Source organism: Panthera tigris, chromosome A1 (assembly GCF_018350195.1).
Source record: "Panthera tigris isolate Pti1 chromosome A1, P.tigris_Pti1_mat1.1, whole genome shotgun sequence".
Taxonomy (NCBI): domain Eukaryota; kingdom Metazoa; phylum Chordata; class Mammalia; order Carnivora; family Felidae; genus Panthera; species Panthera tigris.
In genome coordinates this window covers 41,955,187-41,973,827 of record NC_056660.1, presented here as the reverse complement: position 1 = coordinate 41,973,827, position 18,641 = coordinate 41,955,187, and the positions used below count along the sequence as shown (strand labels likewise).

The window sequence follows — 18,641 nt, the reverse complement described above, 5'->3', positions numbered from 1 at the left end:
TTGTGACATTTTACAATTCCCACATTTTAAAAATAATTATTATTATGCAGGAGTACCCTGAAACATATGAAGGTTATTTTATTATTTTAATGTTTATGTATGTATGTATGTATGTATTTATTTATTTATTTATTTATTTATTTATTTATTTATTTTTGAGAGAGAGACAGCACAAGCAGGATGGGGCAGAGAGAGAGAGAGGGAGACACAGAATCTGAAGCAGCCTCCAGGCTCTGAGCTGTCAGCACAGAACCTGATGCAGGGCCCAAACCCATGAACTGTGAGATCCTGACCTGAGCCGAAGTCGGATCCTTAACAGACTGAGCCACCCAGGAGCCCCCAGATAAAGATTATTTTATGATAGCTTTGTATATATGTCTGTCTCACTGCTCAATTCTGAGTTGTTTTGAGGTACTGACTTTGTCATTATTTGGTGTCTTCAGAATCTTGCAGAGTATATGGTAGGAAGTCAGTAGTTGTTAAATAGATTAATTAATAAGTAGGTAGAGTTTGTTAACAGTGGAATGTTCCTTCTCAATAGAATAGTGCCTCTAGGCCAATTTCCTCTGCAGTGGTCTGAGTAATTTCCTCAAAACAGATGTTTTTAAGCTACTTAAACATATGCTGACTCCTTATTACAAAATCTATATTTTCTGTGTTTTAATATATGAGAAAGTAAATTGAAAACTACCAAATGTTACATAAACATAAGAAATACCAATTTATTTTAGCAAGGTTTTAAAGAGGGCTTATTATATGACACTGAGGACTCAAATATTAATGAAACCTAATATTTGTCATATTGGGTCAAGTATTCCCGTGACTAAATACTGATACAATGTAATTGAACTATGTGTAAAGTACTATGTAAGCAATAATGAAAAAGCAACTTTGTTTGTTGTGCCAGGGAAGAGTTAGAGATAATTAGAGAAATTCATACTTTAAACTGAATCTCCAAGATTGAGTAGTACAAAGATTAAAGGAGAAAAGGGAGAAGCAAAAGGAAAGGGTTCCAGTAGGAAACGCCACATTGTTAAGTGGCAGAGAAAGGAATTCAACACTCATTTCTAACCCCACATTCTAGGTGTTAGCCATGAGTGAGGGCTAGTAAAGATTCGTATTCATAACAGACAGTATCAGCGTCCACAGAGGTGGCCTGTATACAAAGAAAAAATCTATATTGCACATTTCATCATGTGATTGCATATAGTCCCAGAGTAAGAACAATGACATAAGTATTAATGTGTTTTCTGGAAATGCCATCAGCCTTCTCCGGGGCCTTTATGAAGATACTTCTCTCTTAATGCACAGGCATGATATGTAGTACAGTTTAGAAGACTTGTTTTTTAATTTACATGCTACCTACATATACAGGCTTGGGAAAAAATAGAAAGTCTTCTTAAATTCCTCATATATTTAAATATATTTTCTGTTCTTATGGATGGCATGAGATTATTAAAGAAGCGGCATATGAAGTTATAAAGTTAGAGTAAGACGAATGCATAATCATTGTTGTTTTCTGCATGTAGTTACATAGTTTCTAAAAAAAAATTGACAATGAAAGATCTGTATACAACGAAAGCCATTAATGTGCTTAAGACACAATGTTCTAAACCCAACCCACTCATGAATATCTAGCTCAGTATCTTCCTAACTAACTTGCACCATTCTTTGAGGTCGTGAGGTTATTCATCTGGCTTGCTCCTGCATACCCTATCTTAGTGGTTTAAGAGCCATTACAAATCATTGCTTATACATTTCTAAAACGTGTCCGTTTCCACATCTCAAGGCAGATTACATCATTTGGCCAATTAGTGTGTGAGTTTAAGTTCTGCTGCATCTTGAGAGAACAAATGAGTTGGTGTCATTTCCCTGTGTAAGTCACCACAATTCCAGATCATATGTTTTGTTTTGTCTACTTGACTGTATTTTGTTCCATGTTCTTTTTTCTCTGCTAGTGTATTGCTGAGTAGTACATTGTGCATTTACCCATCTTATACTAGACAGCATAGGCTAAGAATATGTTTGAAAGATATTTTAATAGTCACTTAGTTTTTAAAAAGAAGAAAGATTGATGTGTAAATGAATGAAATCTTTCCTTATTTACTGTTGCAATGGTAGTGTTCAGAAGGAAGTAGTTGGTGTTGTGTTGATCCTGTTATAACAATTAAGCTCTCATAGATGATTACTTTTAGATAATGTAAGGGTGCATTATGTATTTTATTCCAGTTTAAGATCCAAAACCCAGTTGATTAAATGATGAGGATCATAACAACAACAATAACAACAACAAAATCAACAAACCCAAAAAGGAAAAAGAAGTAAACTTGTAAGCCTCTTAAGCCTTTAGGCCTACAATGGATTTTCATTTAAGCTTTTGTCTTTCCATTCACTACAGCCTTGCTGAAAGGACATTCTATTTCTTACTTGATATATTCTAAACATGATCTTAACTGTGCTTTAATTCACTGTTATAAACCACCTGCTACTGCAAAGATGTTTTAAATCCCAAGCACAACTACATTAATAATCATATGATGCATGCCAGGTCATCCAGCTTTTTTTCTGACCAAATAAACTAATTTAAATAAGTTACTTGTTCTACATTTAGATGCTGACCCTGGTAAATTGTGGTGACATCCAGAAAATTACTTGTTAGGAAAAGGTATTTAGGATAAATAGGTTACAGTGTGAAGGTGCTGCAATGCCATAGATATAAATATTTAGGAGCTTGATTAAATTTTGATCTTTAGTTCAGGCCAATCTTCTGTTGAATACTATCATGTTCTATGGCTTCATACTTTTCAGAAAGCTGTGGCCACTTGGAAAGTTAATTTAAGGTGTACACATACATTTCACCTGGCTTGGCTTGCAAGAAGTCACTTTTATAATAGATCTTTCACAAACAAAGAAGAAATGCTGGGAGCTCACTTTAATGAAGCACAGATAAACAAACAAAATCCATTGTGCCATATGGCAATTATGCCATATGATTGAATTTATTACTGAATAAAACTGTTGGCTTATGCATTTCACAGTTTTTACTATACGTATCCAGTATTTCTTAGAGGTTTTCTGTAGGGTTATTTGCCCAGAATTCAACAACAACAAAAAATAACAATGTGTCTTTGTTGTGGGAAGTGTTGTAGGAAAATGAAATCCCAGCTAGAACAGTGAACAAAATTACAGACTAGTTCCTGCCCAGTTCTATTGCAAGTGCCAAGAGCTATGAAGACATTTAACCTAATGAATATAACATCTTGTTTGGTTATGGAGAGGTGTATCCTTCTATCCAGTATCCACAGCAAAAGCTTCTGCAGCATATAATCTTTTGCTCTAAAGAGAAAGTAGGTATTTCCTTACTGTAAAATTGTTTAACATTGCCCATACGAAGCCTTAACTGCCAGTTAGGCTGCTAAATTGTATTGAGTTCAGACAAACTCAGTGTTGGAAATTTAATGTCATTTCTCATTTATATAGTGATGTCACACTGTTCTTAATATTTCATATATTCTAGTCCTGATCATCGAGTCAACATACCCAAATTCCATAAGGAATACTAGAACGTCCTTTTCTTGGGTAGTAACTGAATAGTTCTTGCATTTTATGTGGGTTATCTTCAAATCCGTAAGTAAGTTATACTTGAGATCTGACATTTTTATGGCTCAAAATCTTTTTTAATTTACACCCTTAATTAGGTCACATTAAGAAAAGTGCTTTTTTTTTAATCCAATGTATCCATTCATCTGTGAAAGTGGACATTTATATTATTACTTCAGATAAGATTGCTCTCTGTGGTTCAGAGGCTCTGATGCATTTAACAAGTGTAATTTCATAGCATACGTACATAGACGACATTATAAATAGCATTCAGTGTAACTTTTATTCAGGCTATAAATTTATAGTTTATTCTGTTTTCTTTCTCACTCTTCTGTGTTTCTCATTTTTCATTAAGCCACTTTAAAGTAAATTTAAAATGTGATATTCAGTGATGCCCTATGTTTAGAACCCATCACACTTCCCTCTCCTAAGAACAAAGCTGGCGGTGAGCCCCCCTTACTTCCACTTGGATATGCAGTTTGACTTTCTCAATGAAGTTGGCAGTGATCCTTAAGGCTGAAAGGGAATCCTTCAAGGAGGACAATAGTGCTTTTCTCTGGCAGTAGGAAAAGAAGCAAGAGAACACAATTAATTCCCTACTCTTGCCTTCAATGGCTCAATTCAGCTGGGCCCGTTCACCAGCATTTTCCGTGATTGGCGTGGAAAGGAATACAGAAAAGTGGAGCTACAGAATTGCTCCTCGACTAAGACAACTCACTTATCTATAACCTATCAAATTTGCCACCAATTAGTGTCAGTATCATAAATTCTTTACAAATATGTCAAGACACTTTCTTTTCCTTTTCCTTTTCTTTTTTTAAAGATGCGTTCTGTTATCATACCTTAAAGTTCATCCTCCTTCATTATATAAATTTCTTCCCTTTTTAAATGGATAATGTAAGATACGATAACGTTGTGAATAATATTTGGCCCAACTCATGTGGAAATGGAAATTCCCTGAGAGGCAACATTAATAATGGGTTGGCACAATAAGTTTGCTAGAATGAATCTGAGACCTTGATTGCATTTCTGAGGTGTTTTTGTTGTTGCTTTGGGGAAAGTATGTATATTGGGTTCAATAGAGCATAGCACTTTAAGTTAACCTCTTATTTTCTCCTCTTGAACATAATGATTTTAGTAGTATTTTCTTGCCTACTTAGATGTGTGGAACAAAGGAGAAATGTGTTTGCTTTTATCAATAGCTCTAGCCTGATTACAGTCAGTTCCGCTTAGAGTGAAAAAATATCAGTGACTGCTCATCCATGTGTTTTGTAGGTCACTTGACTAAGCCTCACTCCCAAGACGATATTTTTTTTATCAGGTTGATTTCAATAGTAATTTACTCTAGTCAGATGCTAAGAGTGGGAATGATTAGTACTTTATTTTTCAACTGGCCTACCTAATCTTTTCTCCCCACCCCCCACCTCCAACTGGATAAACTTTTGAAGAATCTGGGAAAATCACTAGTTGATTTTTGAAAGTTATCAAACCTTGTCAGGATCTACTTTTGAGGTAAATAACAATTTTTTTTTTTTAACGGAGAGGGGTAATTAAAAGTAATTTATAAGGACGAATGCAATACTTCCATCTAATTTCCTCTGATTCTGTGTGGCTATGTTTCCAGCATTCTCTGACTGATAAAGTGATCTGCATCCAAATATCTAGGTTTGAGGGTTTCCATCTAGGTTTGGGGGGTTTTCAAATACCAAAAGAAATATGACAATCTTTGAATAAATCTAAGAGAAAGAGGCTGAAAAAAAGAATGTATGTGTTTAACAGATTAGGAAAGAAGAAAACCAACATTTTGTCAGTCACAAAGAAAAAAGAAAAAAGGAAATGATAGCTATTCAAATACCACTACTACTCCCATTTCTACTCCAAGTAGTTTCTAATATTTAGCTCCAGCAGTTTGGCTGTCTACATTCATTGCATGTATTTTCTCATTTACTCAATTTAAAATCCCATGAGAGAGGAGCTGATGGTGTTCCCAATTCATTGATAGGAAACAAAGGCACATTGATTTTTTTTTTAAATATATAAGGAATTTATATTATGCAAAGCCTTTGTCTATTGCTGAAATGGATACTTGGAGGATTTAAGTAACTTTGCCAAAATCACAAAGCTGGCAACATTTGAATTCTAACCGATAAAGTCTAACTAGTGTCTTTGTTCCTAAAACTATGCTGTGCTGCCACTCCTTATTTGAGTTGATAAAAGATAAAATGTAAACAGGATAAAAGTATTACTCTCATCCAGATATAAAATTAAAACATGACAAAGATTTTATTTAATTCATTAATTAATGAGGGAGTCAATAAGTTATTACATTTGATTCAAAGGGGAACCCCAAATTCCACACATTAAAGTCAGATAAAGAACGCTGCAATAAATTTATAAAGGGATGCAAACTGGGATGCCTGGGTGGCTCAGTCGGTTAAGCATCAGACTTCAGCTCAGGTCATGATCTCGAGGTTCCTGAGTTCAAGCCCCATGTTGGGGTCTGTGCTGACAGCTCAGAGCCTGGATACTGCTTCAGATTCTGTGTCTCCCTCTCTCTGCCCCTCCACTGCTTGTGCTCTCTCTCTCTCTCTGTCTCTCAAAGAATAAACATTAAAAATAATAATAATAAATAAAGGGATGCAAACTGGCAAAACAGGCCAGTCACCAGAGGGGCCTCATGAATTGCATTCGACTAGACAATTTATATTTTTATGGATGAGAATTATTTGTATTACTATCTATATTAATTATACATTCAGAATGCCCTTAATTTTCCCACTGCTAAAAGGACCCTCAAGAGTCACTTGGTTCTTATGGGACACCTTGATTACAGGCAAAAGATTTAAAACAGCAGCAGCAGGAGTATCTGCAATGAAAAGAGTCCAGAGCTGTTAGGCAAAGGCTCTGTTGTACTCGCACTCCTGGGTGGGTTGCACAGGACTTAAACCATCACCAGGGTATATGCGAAGCACCTCTGTGCCAGGTGTCCCAAAGTCTGCTCATTGTGGGAGGCATGCTGTTCACATAGGCCTATCCTAGCTAGATGACCAGCATTAACCTTTAAATCCCCACTCACCAAAACTAGATGCAAATCATAAATCCAATTACTATTTAACAATGCTAATAGCTTGATACACCATACTCCAAAACATGTAGATTCATGGTTACTGAATAGCATTCATCATTAGTTAATAGATTTTATAGCATTGGGTCAGTAGCCATGGGGATTAGTGTGTGGTCAATGTAAACCAGTTGAAATTAAGTCATGCATTTTTTGATAGTTTAAACTCTATCTCTACAGAGCCATTTAAAAAATACACAAAGACAATTAGATAACAATGAAGTAGAGATGTAGCACAGATTAGTGATAGGACAAATTTTAGTCTTTCATAATTTTTTCATATAAAGTGTACTCAAAAGTAAGACAATTGCTATATAATACCAGTCTAACCAGATAAAAAGTAAAAAAACCCAGGCAATCTTCTTGTGTTTCTATCTAGAACCAAAATTTCTGATACATGGATATATTTATTGCTGACTTTCTCCTTTGTTCCTCTTCCCCTGCATATCCTCACCCTCCGCATTGAGAGTATAGTTTACAAAATTAGAATTCACAGAAAGGGGCTGTTGCATAGTTCTGGAGTTAATTTAAAACTCTTTCTTTGTAAATATAGTTGAAATTGTACATTCAGAAATAACTCATCTCATGAAGTAACTGCAGTATATTGCTTTAAAGATGGTTAAAAAAAGAGTTTCTCTGCTTCTCTTCATTTGTCTCATTTCTTTCATTCAAAATTCTTTCTACAAAAAAAAATCTGAGAGTGGGTTAAACTATGTGACTGGCAAATAAATGCTTCATTGAAATGAAATAAAAATATATTTTCCATAATTTAAAACTTTGAGCTTTGTCTACTCATACCTTCTCAATGGGAGATATAGCTCCCAAAGGGGCTAAAATTGGTTCCTGGAGGGAGGGTGGTGAAAGAAATCTTACTCTTTGTATGTACAAAGCACAGATATACATACATTACAGAAACATTTATACCCTTTATCTGTAGCATTAAAATTTCATTGAGTTAACAATTAAGAAAAAAAAAGCTGTAAAAGGCTACCTAGGGGAAAAATGAAAAAAAGGTTGACAGACACAACCTCTGTGTAGTTCATGGAACAGTGAATTACAATATAGTCAAGAGATGATTTTTGTCTACCTTTTTTTTAAACCTTGAACTGATCAATTGTTTTGACTTTAAGTAGATTGAACTCAGACTTTTCTGATAATTTAACATTATGCTATGTTATGTTCTCTAATTTGATTCAAAAAAGTAAATAAATAAAACTTGGGCTACACTGTATAAAGCATTACTCTCTGTGATGTACCAAATTGAACACCTTGACTTTTAATTAGCTCTATCCAGCAAAACAGGAACATTTTATTGCCTACCTCAGTGATTGCATTTCTCAGTGTGATCCAGGTGTTTGATGGGCAAAGTTTTGGCAGTTACTGTATCAGAAGGAAACGTGACTTGGCAATGCATAATCTAATGTAAAGTGTTCTTTCTGTTACCATATGGAACAAAAGTAATTACTAATGATGGAAGGTAGAGCAATTTTATCACTTGCAGTTTGTTGAGAAATATTCCTCATAGATGACAGTGTTGATGTTGAAGTTATAAGACATGGAACGCTGTAAGTCACTTGTGTTAGCAATGTAAAAAATATTTTCCTTTGCCTTTTTCTAGGGACAAAGGCAGAAGAAATATAGTCACAGATATTTTGTGTGGTTTTTGTTTGGATAGAGTTATATTTATCTAATTAAGATTAAAGGCTGATTTGATCTACTTCATTACATCTGGGTGCTGTACTTTTACTTAGTATTACATTGTGGATTCAAAATTAATTCTAATAAAGTTTTAGCCTGAAGGCAAAGTATTAATAAGGAATAGGGTCTAAGAGTAGGAAGTAAGATCATGCTGAGGTCAGTAATATGATTCTAACTGGAAAATTAAATAGTGAAATTTAATTTGTAGTGAAATTGGGCTAACATCACAAGGCAAAGGAGGCCCAAATAGATACACAACATCATCTTGTGGAGGCCTTACACATTTTTGCATTTTAGACAAATGACATGAAAATGTTACTCATTTTTGTTAAGTTTTATTTATTTTTAGAGAGAGAAGTGCGTGCACGCGAGGGAGGGACAGAGAAAGATGCGGAGAAAGAGAGAATCCCAAGCAGGCTCCACACTGCTGAGCATGGAGCCCATATGGGGCTCGAACTCACAAACTGTGGGATCATGACTTGAGCCAAAACCAAGAGTTGCATGCTTAACCGACTGAGCCACCCAGGTGCCCCCAAAATGTTACTAGCTTTTTAAAAAACTGGAAAATTTGTAGCTTCATTTATTCTTTTAATTGTTTGATAAATACTTGATTAGTATATATACTCTATTAGGAACAACAGATCAGGGCAAATGAGAATCCCTTTTCCGGAAGAGTTGTGTTGCTGAGGGCAAGGAAGCAGTATGCATGGAAAGTTAAAGCAGAATGTGTCTTCTGTGGATGTGTTCTGTCTCAGAATGCAGTAACACTGTGGGTCTAAATGTGGACCTTCCACATGTTGCCTATGGGTCCTTGGAGAGATGTGTTACCTCACCTATTGAGTGATAACCATGATGATTGTATCATGAAGCTATTTTGAAGGTAAATACATATAATTTGACAAACACCCTGCCTAGCACAGTGTGTTGAAAGAAAGTCTAATATTAGGGACAAAGGAAATGACATTAATAATAATTGTATACCCAGTCGTGGAAGGAGCCCTGAGCAGGGGTGCATATGGACGTTGGGGCCAGATGCTATTCCAAGTTGGTTATGACATAAATGCAGAAAATAACTCAGAAATAACCTAACTGGCCTTATCCTGAAGTCAAATGGCACTGTTAAAAATATGTATGAAACTAATGTGCTTGCTAATATGGCAAGAGGAATAGCAGCATAACATATCTAATGATTGAATTAGACTAAATATGGGTGAATTTCCTGAAATTTAGCTCTAGGTTAAAACAGTAACACAATTAGTTACATAAAATTAATAACTTATTTATAATTGAATGACAATAGCAGAATGAAAGGCTTATTTAGCATAAAGAGGTGAAAGTTACATATAATCAACATTTTGGCAGCTGTTATATTTACATAAATTATATATGTTTATATAGAATATATAAAAACATATGTTTATATAGAATATATAAAAACATATGTTTATATATAATATATATTATATATGTTTATATATGTTTATATATATAATATATTAATAGTTATTTTATAGCTATTATATTCTGTTCCATCAATCTTTCAATGCCACTCAAAATAAGATTTGACGTACTAATTTCCAGTGACTGAACCAATCTCCTTTGAAATAAATAAGAAAATATACCTTTAGAAGAATGAATGGCAAAAAAAAAAGTTCCAATGGATAATTAATCAGTAAGGTGACAGTGAATTTCAAATTTCTCCTATCTTCCTTAAGAGGAAAAAAGAAAACTATTTGGTAGCATTGACAGGAATTTGCCATTTTCACAATATTTCACTCCTTGGCTGGTATTTATTACTCATCCCTTGCAATAGGCCATGCGTACGTAGCATAATCTAAGACTTGGTCTTTTGGCCTGGTGCTCACCTCTCCTGAAGATGAGTATGTTTGTTTATTTTATGTAAAGCTCTAGCTTATGGGACCATTTGCCTAAAGGGATAATATGGAAATATGGTATACTAATATCTCGGAATGATAATAACTATATCTAAATCCCACATGTTACTAGATTCATTATTTCTCTTGCTATCCCAGGTGTATTTATTTACCTGTTATGCTTACTTTATGAAAAGGAACTTGAAAATATGATTTTAGAGACAGAATTGGAATTTTGACTCACTTTGGCTAAACAAATAAATGTTGCTACAGGAAGCCACCTGAAAGCCACCTGAAAGAATGGCAAACCAGATAATGAAAGGGGGATGAGATTCAGTAAGTCCAAACTGTTTATTTATTTAGACAATGTCAATTAATATGCACTGAATAATCACTATGTTCTAAATGCTAGGAACACAGAAAGTATTGACTTCATGGAAGAAAGAAAATAAAGCAGGGTAATAGGTAAAAATGGATTGGGTGGGAGTGCTTTACTGGGGAATAATATAAAAACAAGCACAGGCCTAGAGTCAGAGAGGTAAACAGAGATATATATATCAGTCAAGGCTCAGCCATTTGCTGAATATGTATGTTATTCAGGGTCAGTGAACTTCTGTTTCCTTTCAGGATAAGGAGGATCACACCAACCTTGCAGAATTATGTGAGGTTACAAATATTATGTGTATAATTTTTGGTGCATAGAAGGTCTTCAATAATTGTAATCATTAAAAGCCACATAATAAAAGCCATGAAGATCTCTCAAGTGGTTGTATCTTGTCTATAATGTCTCTTTCTTTTAGAATTGCCTTTTTGTTTGTTTGTTTGTTTGTTTTTGAATGAGAGAGGGGTGGGGGGAGATAGCAGTGGACAGAAGATCTGAAGGGGGCTCACTGCTGATAGCACAGAGCCTGATGTGGGGTCAAACTCACGAACCATGAGACCATGACCTGAGCTGAAGTCAGATGCTCAACCAACTGAGCCACCCAGGCACCACTAGAATTGCTTTTTCAAAGGCCTCATAAACTAAATAAATAGGTATTTGTATTTAACTTTTAATTCGTATATAAATGGCATAATTCTTCCTTGGTCGGGAGTTTTTACTCCTCTAAAAGGATGAAGAGATGGTGGTGACATGCTCATTTGGTATTTTAGGAAATTATTGACTTCGGTGAAACTGGTCCAAATGCATTACTACCAGTTTGCATTTCTGGGGCCACCTGGCTTATTGTCAGAACAACAACAGGCTGTGTGACTTTAAAATAATCTTTTCTATACTTTAATTTTCTGTAAATGTCCATTTTTGCATAGTAGTTTTCCATATGAGGAGCTTAAACCTAGATTGCAAGGGCTCTTAAAATGTGCACTTTGCTTAGATGTCGCTTTGTCAGTCTATTTATTATTAAGTTCTTTCGTGTGTGTATAAAGCCTCCTCCACTAAATTGTCAAGCCTTTGAGATCAAGGACTCATCTACTTCTTTAAAATATTATGAAAATGTAGTACGCAAAGTAAGTGTTATGTCCATAGTAAGGGTCACTTGTTATGGTTAAATGTAATTATGTTATATGATGCATTTCAAAAAGCATGTTGTCATTACACTGGGGATTCATCACAAAAGCTTTGATTTTTCATTTTATAAATAAGAAATCAAAGCTTCAAGATGCAAAATAGCCTGTCCTAAAACTAAATAGAGAAATTTGAAACAGCTTTTTTTCATGATCTCAAAGAACCATTTTGATCTAAAATAAAATATTTCACTATTTCTAGATAGTATGAAAATCAATTTAGCCTTACTGGAGGATGAGATTTGAAACAGTTCTTATGTCATTATGATACTAAATATCAGGATTTTCTAGAGACTTTTATTCAAATGGGTGGTATAAATATTGATTGTGGGTTAGAAAGTATCAGGCAAAAATTTTAAAGAAACCTTTTAAAAAATCAGTAATGAAGGTTTATGTGTGCTTATGAATAGGGAAGATGTCCAGACTATAAGCATACCAATTAAAGACAGATGCATTTGAAAAATGAAATACGCCAAACGACGTGAGTAGGCTACATTATTGGCTTACTTAGGAAAATGAATTTGATCATTTTCATAACACACAATTACCTAAGTCCCATTGGCAAAATAGAACTTCAAAATAAATCAAGATCATAGCCAGTAAAATGTTAGTTATGAATCTAGGGAGAAGATGAGGAAGTGTAGAGAAAAGAGAAAAAGTGGGAAAATCAGAACACCCTCTTTCAGTACATCAGAGATCGATCACCTTTTATTTTTTCTTTTGAGACATGATTAATCTCCATTATCTCTTTAAAATTTCATATGTGTGAATTTGTAGTGGGTTAGGTATTATTGTAATAAAATTTTACAAAATGTGTATATTTTTGAATTTGCATAGATGTTTTCTAGACATAGACTGGGGCCACTTACCTCAATTCCAATAGGTCACATGATTTTGACTAAAATTGACTAAATATGACATGGCAATGATATTGAACCAAACTGCTAAGTTTATGCTAAAAATTTTGGTGGCCTGATTAATAGTTTTGTGTGTCCATACTGCAGTGTTATTCTTTATGAATTATTAAAATAGAAAATGTTGCATATTTCCTCAAATACACATTCACTGGTGTAAAATTGATGTTTATTCAAATCTATTAAAATATTCACTTTGGGGCGCCTGGATGGTTCAGTTGGTTGAGTGTCCAACTCTTGATTTTGGCTCAAGTCATGATCCCAGGTTCATGGGATCAAGCCCTGTGTTGGGCTTCATGCTGAGCGCAGAGCCTGCTTAAGGTTCTCTCTCCTTCAGCCCCTCTGCCTTCCCTCCCAGCTTGCACTCTCTCTCTCTCTAAAGAAACAAACAAAAAAGGTTCACCTTGTTTCTACCTAGCTATTTAATATAATGCCCAGTTTAATTAAAGTTGTGTATTTATTTGACAAAGAAATAGTGATTTTCATGTTTATATGTGTGAGTTTAATCAGTCCCTGCTGTATCCTTATATATTCTCTATTCCTGTAATAAATGTTATATCAGGCTATATGCTATACAGTAGAAATGGTACAAATAGGGATGAGCTCTTCCTCTGAAATAGGAATTTTTTGTTGTCCTGAAGAGGGATTTTTTCTATGCTGAAATTGACAAAACAACTTATTTATTGCTTTGTCATGGGTGTCCTTTCTGGCACATCTGCCTCATTCTCATTGTCACAATTTAAAACATTATACATTGCTTATTATGAACAATCTTCAGTTTCATATAATTATGCTATCAGCTTACTAGTAAATAATTTAATTATTTTGAAAGATAATATCCTGAATCAGAACTGCATTACCCTTAATTTACCATATTAAAATTAGAATTATAATATGGCCAAGTTAACTTTAATCATAAAATATGAAATAATCACAACTGATGATGAACCTGCTGCTTTTCACTTAAAGATGATATAAACCTTTGTTATGTTAAATACAGAGCAAGTCCAGGAATATAGTTAATGTTTAAGATAACCTTGATGATCTTACATTTATATTTTACATAAAACACTCTTTTAAAGTAAAGCACTTCAAATATCTAGCACACAGTAAGTACTTAACATATATGTGTTGGATGAATGAATAAATGGATACAAAGCAATTGCATATAAAGCAGGGCCCCAAAAGTTTTAATAAATTGTCCAATTTAATCCTCATAGTGGCTTTGACACAAACAAGGGTATTTTATTGACTGTCTTCCACATGTGAGGCTCCTTATAGACTTAATATTCCTTAATTTTAATAGCATTATCTTCAATTTACTCATGAAGAAAGAGATTTGAAAAATTGGGTGATTTGGTCAATGACATCATTATCTTAGTGGTCAAGTGAGTATCGATGAAAGTTCTAGCTGACTCAGAAGTCCACCAAAATTTCTTTCCTTATACCATAAACTACTATATATATTGAGATTGTGTATATGTATATACACACACACATACACACACACATATATAAAAAGATATGTATATATACATATACATATATATAAAGATATGTATATATATATATAAAGAGAGAGAGAGATTGGATAGAATTACATGTTATGTATTTGATGTACTAACTATGCTTATCTTGGGGCTATTAGTATATTTTACATTTAAGCAAATGTCAAAATACAAGCTTTAGAATTTTATAAATATTACTCACTTATGGATGAATTTAATGGCATAAAATAAAATCAATAACTGCTCATTAAAAAAAAGAAAGGAAACAAAAGACGAAAAAATGGATTTGTCCCTTAGTTTTAAAAGATGCTGTATCATTGCTCTTGTCACGCATTTTCTAAGGAGGCTGCTCTTACTCTGTAAAATTAGATCTTTTTTTTTTTTTTAATTTTGAGATAGAGCGTGTGTGAGAGTGGGGGAGGGACAAAGAAGGAGAGAGAAAGAATTCCAAGCAGGCTCCACACTGTTAGTGCAGAGCCCCATGCAGGGTTCAAACTCATGAACCCAGAGATCATGACCTGAGCCCAAACCAAGAATCGGATGGATACTTAGCCAACTGAGCCACCCAGGTGCCCCAAGTTAGATCATTTCTGAATGCACATCATAAAAATCATAATGTCTTTCAATTTTTAATTAAAAAGTACCCATGTATTTCACAAATACGTAAGTTTTATTATAGTTAATTCGTGTGCTCACTTCATCTCTGGGTACACAGAGAATTTGCAGCTAGAATTATTTATTTTAGGACTTTCCTGTCAATGACCCATTCTTTTCCAGTAATCTAGAATGCAATTCTCAAAACCTGTAGCCAAAGAATATGGTGTTTTATGGTCTAAAATAAAGTGCCCTGTTTCTTGTGTTTTTGTTTTAAAAGTTTAGTGTTGTTTACCCAATAGTATTTTAATTTACAGAATTATTGACAGGTGAAGGAAGACTTGCCTTTTATCTAATTTTTTTTTCTTGGAATAAAAAATAGTACAGTCCTCCATATTTTCAGTCTTTTGCCAAAAAAGTGTATGCAATTTCCCATTATCTTCTTTCCAAATCAGTTGGTGATCTAACTATAGAAAAGAGACATAAAATACTTAGTGAATGGAACAGCAACTCAAAGGCCAGGAGGTTTCAATTTTAATAGAGTGTGAGTGGCAAGATATGTGACTGTAGGGGCGCCTGGGTGGCTCAGTTCGTTAAGCGGCCAACTTCGGCTCAGGTCATGATCTCGGGGTCAGTGAGTTCAAGCCCCGCATCTGGGCTCTGTGCTGACAGCTCAGAGCCTGGAGCCTGTTTCAGATTCTGTGTCTCCCTCTCTCTGACCCTCCCCCGTTCATGCTCTGTCTCTCTCTGTCTCAAAAATAAATAAACGTTAAAAAAATTAAAAAAAAAAAAAGATATGTGACTGTAGATTTAGCAGTGTGTGATGGGACAGGACTTGAGTTCAAGAGTGAGGTAATTTTGTGAAGCAAAAGTTTCAAAAGAACATTCTAGGGAAGAGGCAATGGTTTTCACTTCAGTGAAGTTGAACTGATTTAAAAAGTGAGATTAAAAATTATCTGGGGCGCCTGGGTGGCGCAGTCGGTTAAGCATCCGACTTCAGCCAGGTCACGATCTCGCGGTCTGTGAGTTCGAGCCCCGCGTCAGGCTCTGGGCTGATGGCTCGGAGCCTGGAGCCTGTTTCCGATTCTGTGTCTCCCTCTCTCTCTACCCCTCCCCCGTTCATGCTCTGTCTCTCTCTGTCCCAAAAATAAATAAAAAACGTTGAAAAAAAATTAAAAAAAAAAATAAAAATTATCTGATAAATCCAGTCTAAAATTTTTCTTATAGAAAGGGAGAGATCCTAAAGGTTAAAACCATTTCACTATATAAGCAGATATGATTTATATGTTTAGTAATCCAAAGGGATCATTTGTAAAGTGTCTTGCTGAGCAAGTTTGCAATCAGTTAAAAATCTATATTGTAACTGGGAAAGATCATGACCCCAAAGGGAGGTGGGGGGAATGTCAAACAGCCCCTATAGTTGACATAACTAATCTGACAATGTTCTAAATACCTAAGTACCCTTTAAATTTTCCCTGTGAGTTTATTATTTTTGCCAGAGAATCCTGAAATATTTGAGTTTCCAGCAGTTCAATGCATAAACAGACTCGTTAGAAGTAATAAAGATATGCATTTCCGTAATCCTCACAGTAAAGCCTAACCTAAACTCAACATGATATATTTAAACTCTAGGACCCAGATTTTAGATGAGGGGCTGCCGGTTGCTTCTTCACATGAATCATATGAACTTCACACCATTCTTTTCAAGGGATAATCTATCTAGAGGGAAACACTAAGCTTAAAACGTTCCTGCATTTCATGACGGTTGACAGCAAGGTCTAACTTTGAATATCTCATATAAAAACTATGTATCAGTCAAGTGTATTTGATTATCTTGTAATGTCTCATGCAATAGTCTTAAGATCACTAAACTCTAACCATACCGTCACGACTGTAATTTGATCTCAATTGGCCTCTTTGCAACTAGATTCAAAGTATTTCACTTAGCCCTGCACATAACCATCAAATTGACTGTGTGAATTCCCTGCTCAAAGGACATCAATGGCTCCCCACTGCCTACTCAATGACAGAAATTCCTTAGTCAGGCATTCAAGTCCCTATGCAATCCACCAGTCTCCTGCGTTTTCTATGAGTGCAAGCTAAATTATCTTCTGTGAGTGCAAGCTGAATTATCCTGTTTCTTGTCCATCATGCATCACTTCTGTTTCAACATAATTTAAAATACTTTCCTTGACTGTATAAGTAATACAAGTTTATTGTAGAAGGTTAGGAAATTACAGAAAAGGAAAAAAAAAAGAAAAGCACTTGTTCTGCTGCTTGAAGAAAGTCAATATTAATTGCTAGTATTGTTAGCAAGCTTGAAATTATATTGAATTTAGAGGTTTTTAATGCTTCTCTTAAGTCGTCTCCTTTTCCTAATATTTTACAATATACAGTTCACATGTTTGTGGGCATCTCTAATATACTTGCAAATACGTGAAAGTGGAATTACTGAATTACAAGGTAAAAGAATTTTAAAACCTCTTCAATTTTTATCAACACCTTTGTCCACCAAGAAGTCACAGTGATTCGCCTTCCAAAAGGCAAGCGTGCTGTGTTTGTTTCCCCTTCCCTCTTCATGTATGTGTTGGTATTTAATGTTTTAAATTTATGAATATTTTTTCATGGGTTTCATTATTTTCCCAGTATTAGGACTGTGTTTTTATTGATTTTAAAGATCCCAATAAATGTTAACACTTTGTCACATATCGCGACATTTCCCCCAGGTTTTTACTTACATTTTGCTACATTTTAGAAACGTTTAAAAGTATTTGCATAGTGAAGCTTTTTTTTTTTTTTCATTTATGGTTGTTTCCTTTGGTATAATGCTTAGAAAATATTTTAGGCAAATCCTTGCCTATATTTTTACATATATATATCAGTAAGTATTAAAGTGTTACTCCTCCACTCTATAGGGACCTTGTTTTGGTATGGGATGAGAGGTAGAAATATAACATTGTCTCTTAAACAAATTTATCAATCGCCCAGGTACTATGTATTTAATAAACCAATGGTTTTCATGTCAATTTAATTATGAACTAAATTCATGTATATACTAATCTGTTTCTCTTATTTTTGTTTTTCACTTTCATCTGGCAATTATCCTTCCAATAGTACAGTGGGTTTATAATATGCTTTATATCCTGTAGTTCAAGTCTAATCATTCTTTCTTTGTACTTCTCCCCTCTGGATAGTAAAGAAAAGCTTGAATGTGTTTTTCATTTACTGTGAAAGGTATGAAGGACAAATAAAGATGATACTTTGGACATGAAGTAGTTTTTTTTTTTTTTTAATAGTGCTTCCTTTTTTTGGATCTTTTGACTTTTATTGTTTTATATTTTAGGGCACACTGTTGGCAACACTAATATTTTAAATGCCAGTGATTCATATTTGTGTATCATTCCATGTTCAGAATATGTTGAGTTGCAGGTGTCCTTTGACTACAGATGACATCACTGAGGCTCAGAAAGATCTCAAGATTACAAAATCTGAAGAAACTCATGAAGGAGTCTTTGTTTTGCCTGTGTGCAAAGTGTATCATTGCTCTGGTTTGCAACAGCTAAGAATCATGGGACTTGAAGTTCTAGCAGTTTCACTATGGCACTGTGCAGAGAGTCCCTCATGTCCTTCACATCTGATGCATTTAAATCAAAGCCCTGGAAGACTTACAGCTGTTTGATCTTTCAATGTAGGAGGATGACTTTTGAAAAGGACCTCTCTGCCCTTTGATGATAGAGAAGTCTTATTAAAATGGACATAAATATTATGG

The 18,641-nt window shown here is 34.5% G+C and overlaps 1 protein-coding gene and 1 long non-coding RNA gene across 14 annotated transcripts in view; one reads left to right on the top strand and one right to left on the bottom strand.

Moving 5' to 3' along the window:
• The window catches only part of PCDH9 (protocadherin 9), a 922,428-nt gene that overhangs the window by 108,054 nt on the left and 795,733 nt on the right, over positions 1-18,641 (top strand). The window lies entirely within an intron of this gene.
• Positions 1-18,641, bottom strand: part of LOC122236553 — a 128,427-nt gene that overhangs the window by 67,540 nt on the left and 42,246 nt on the right. The gene's annotated exons all lie outside the window — the stretch shown is intronic.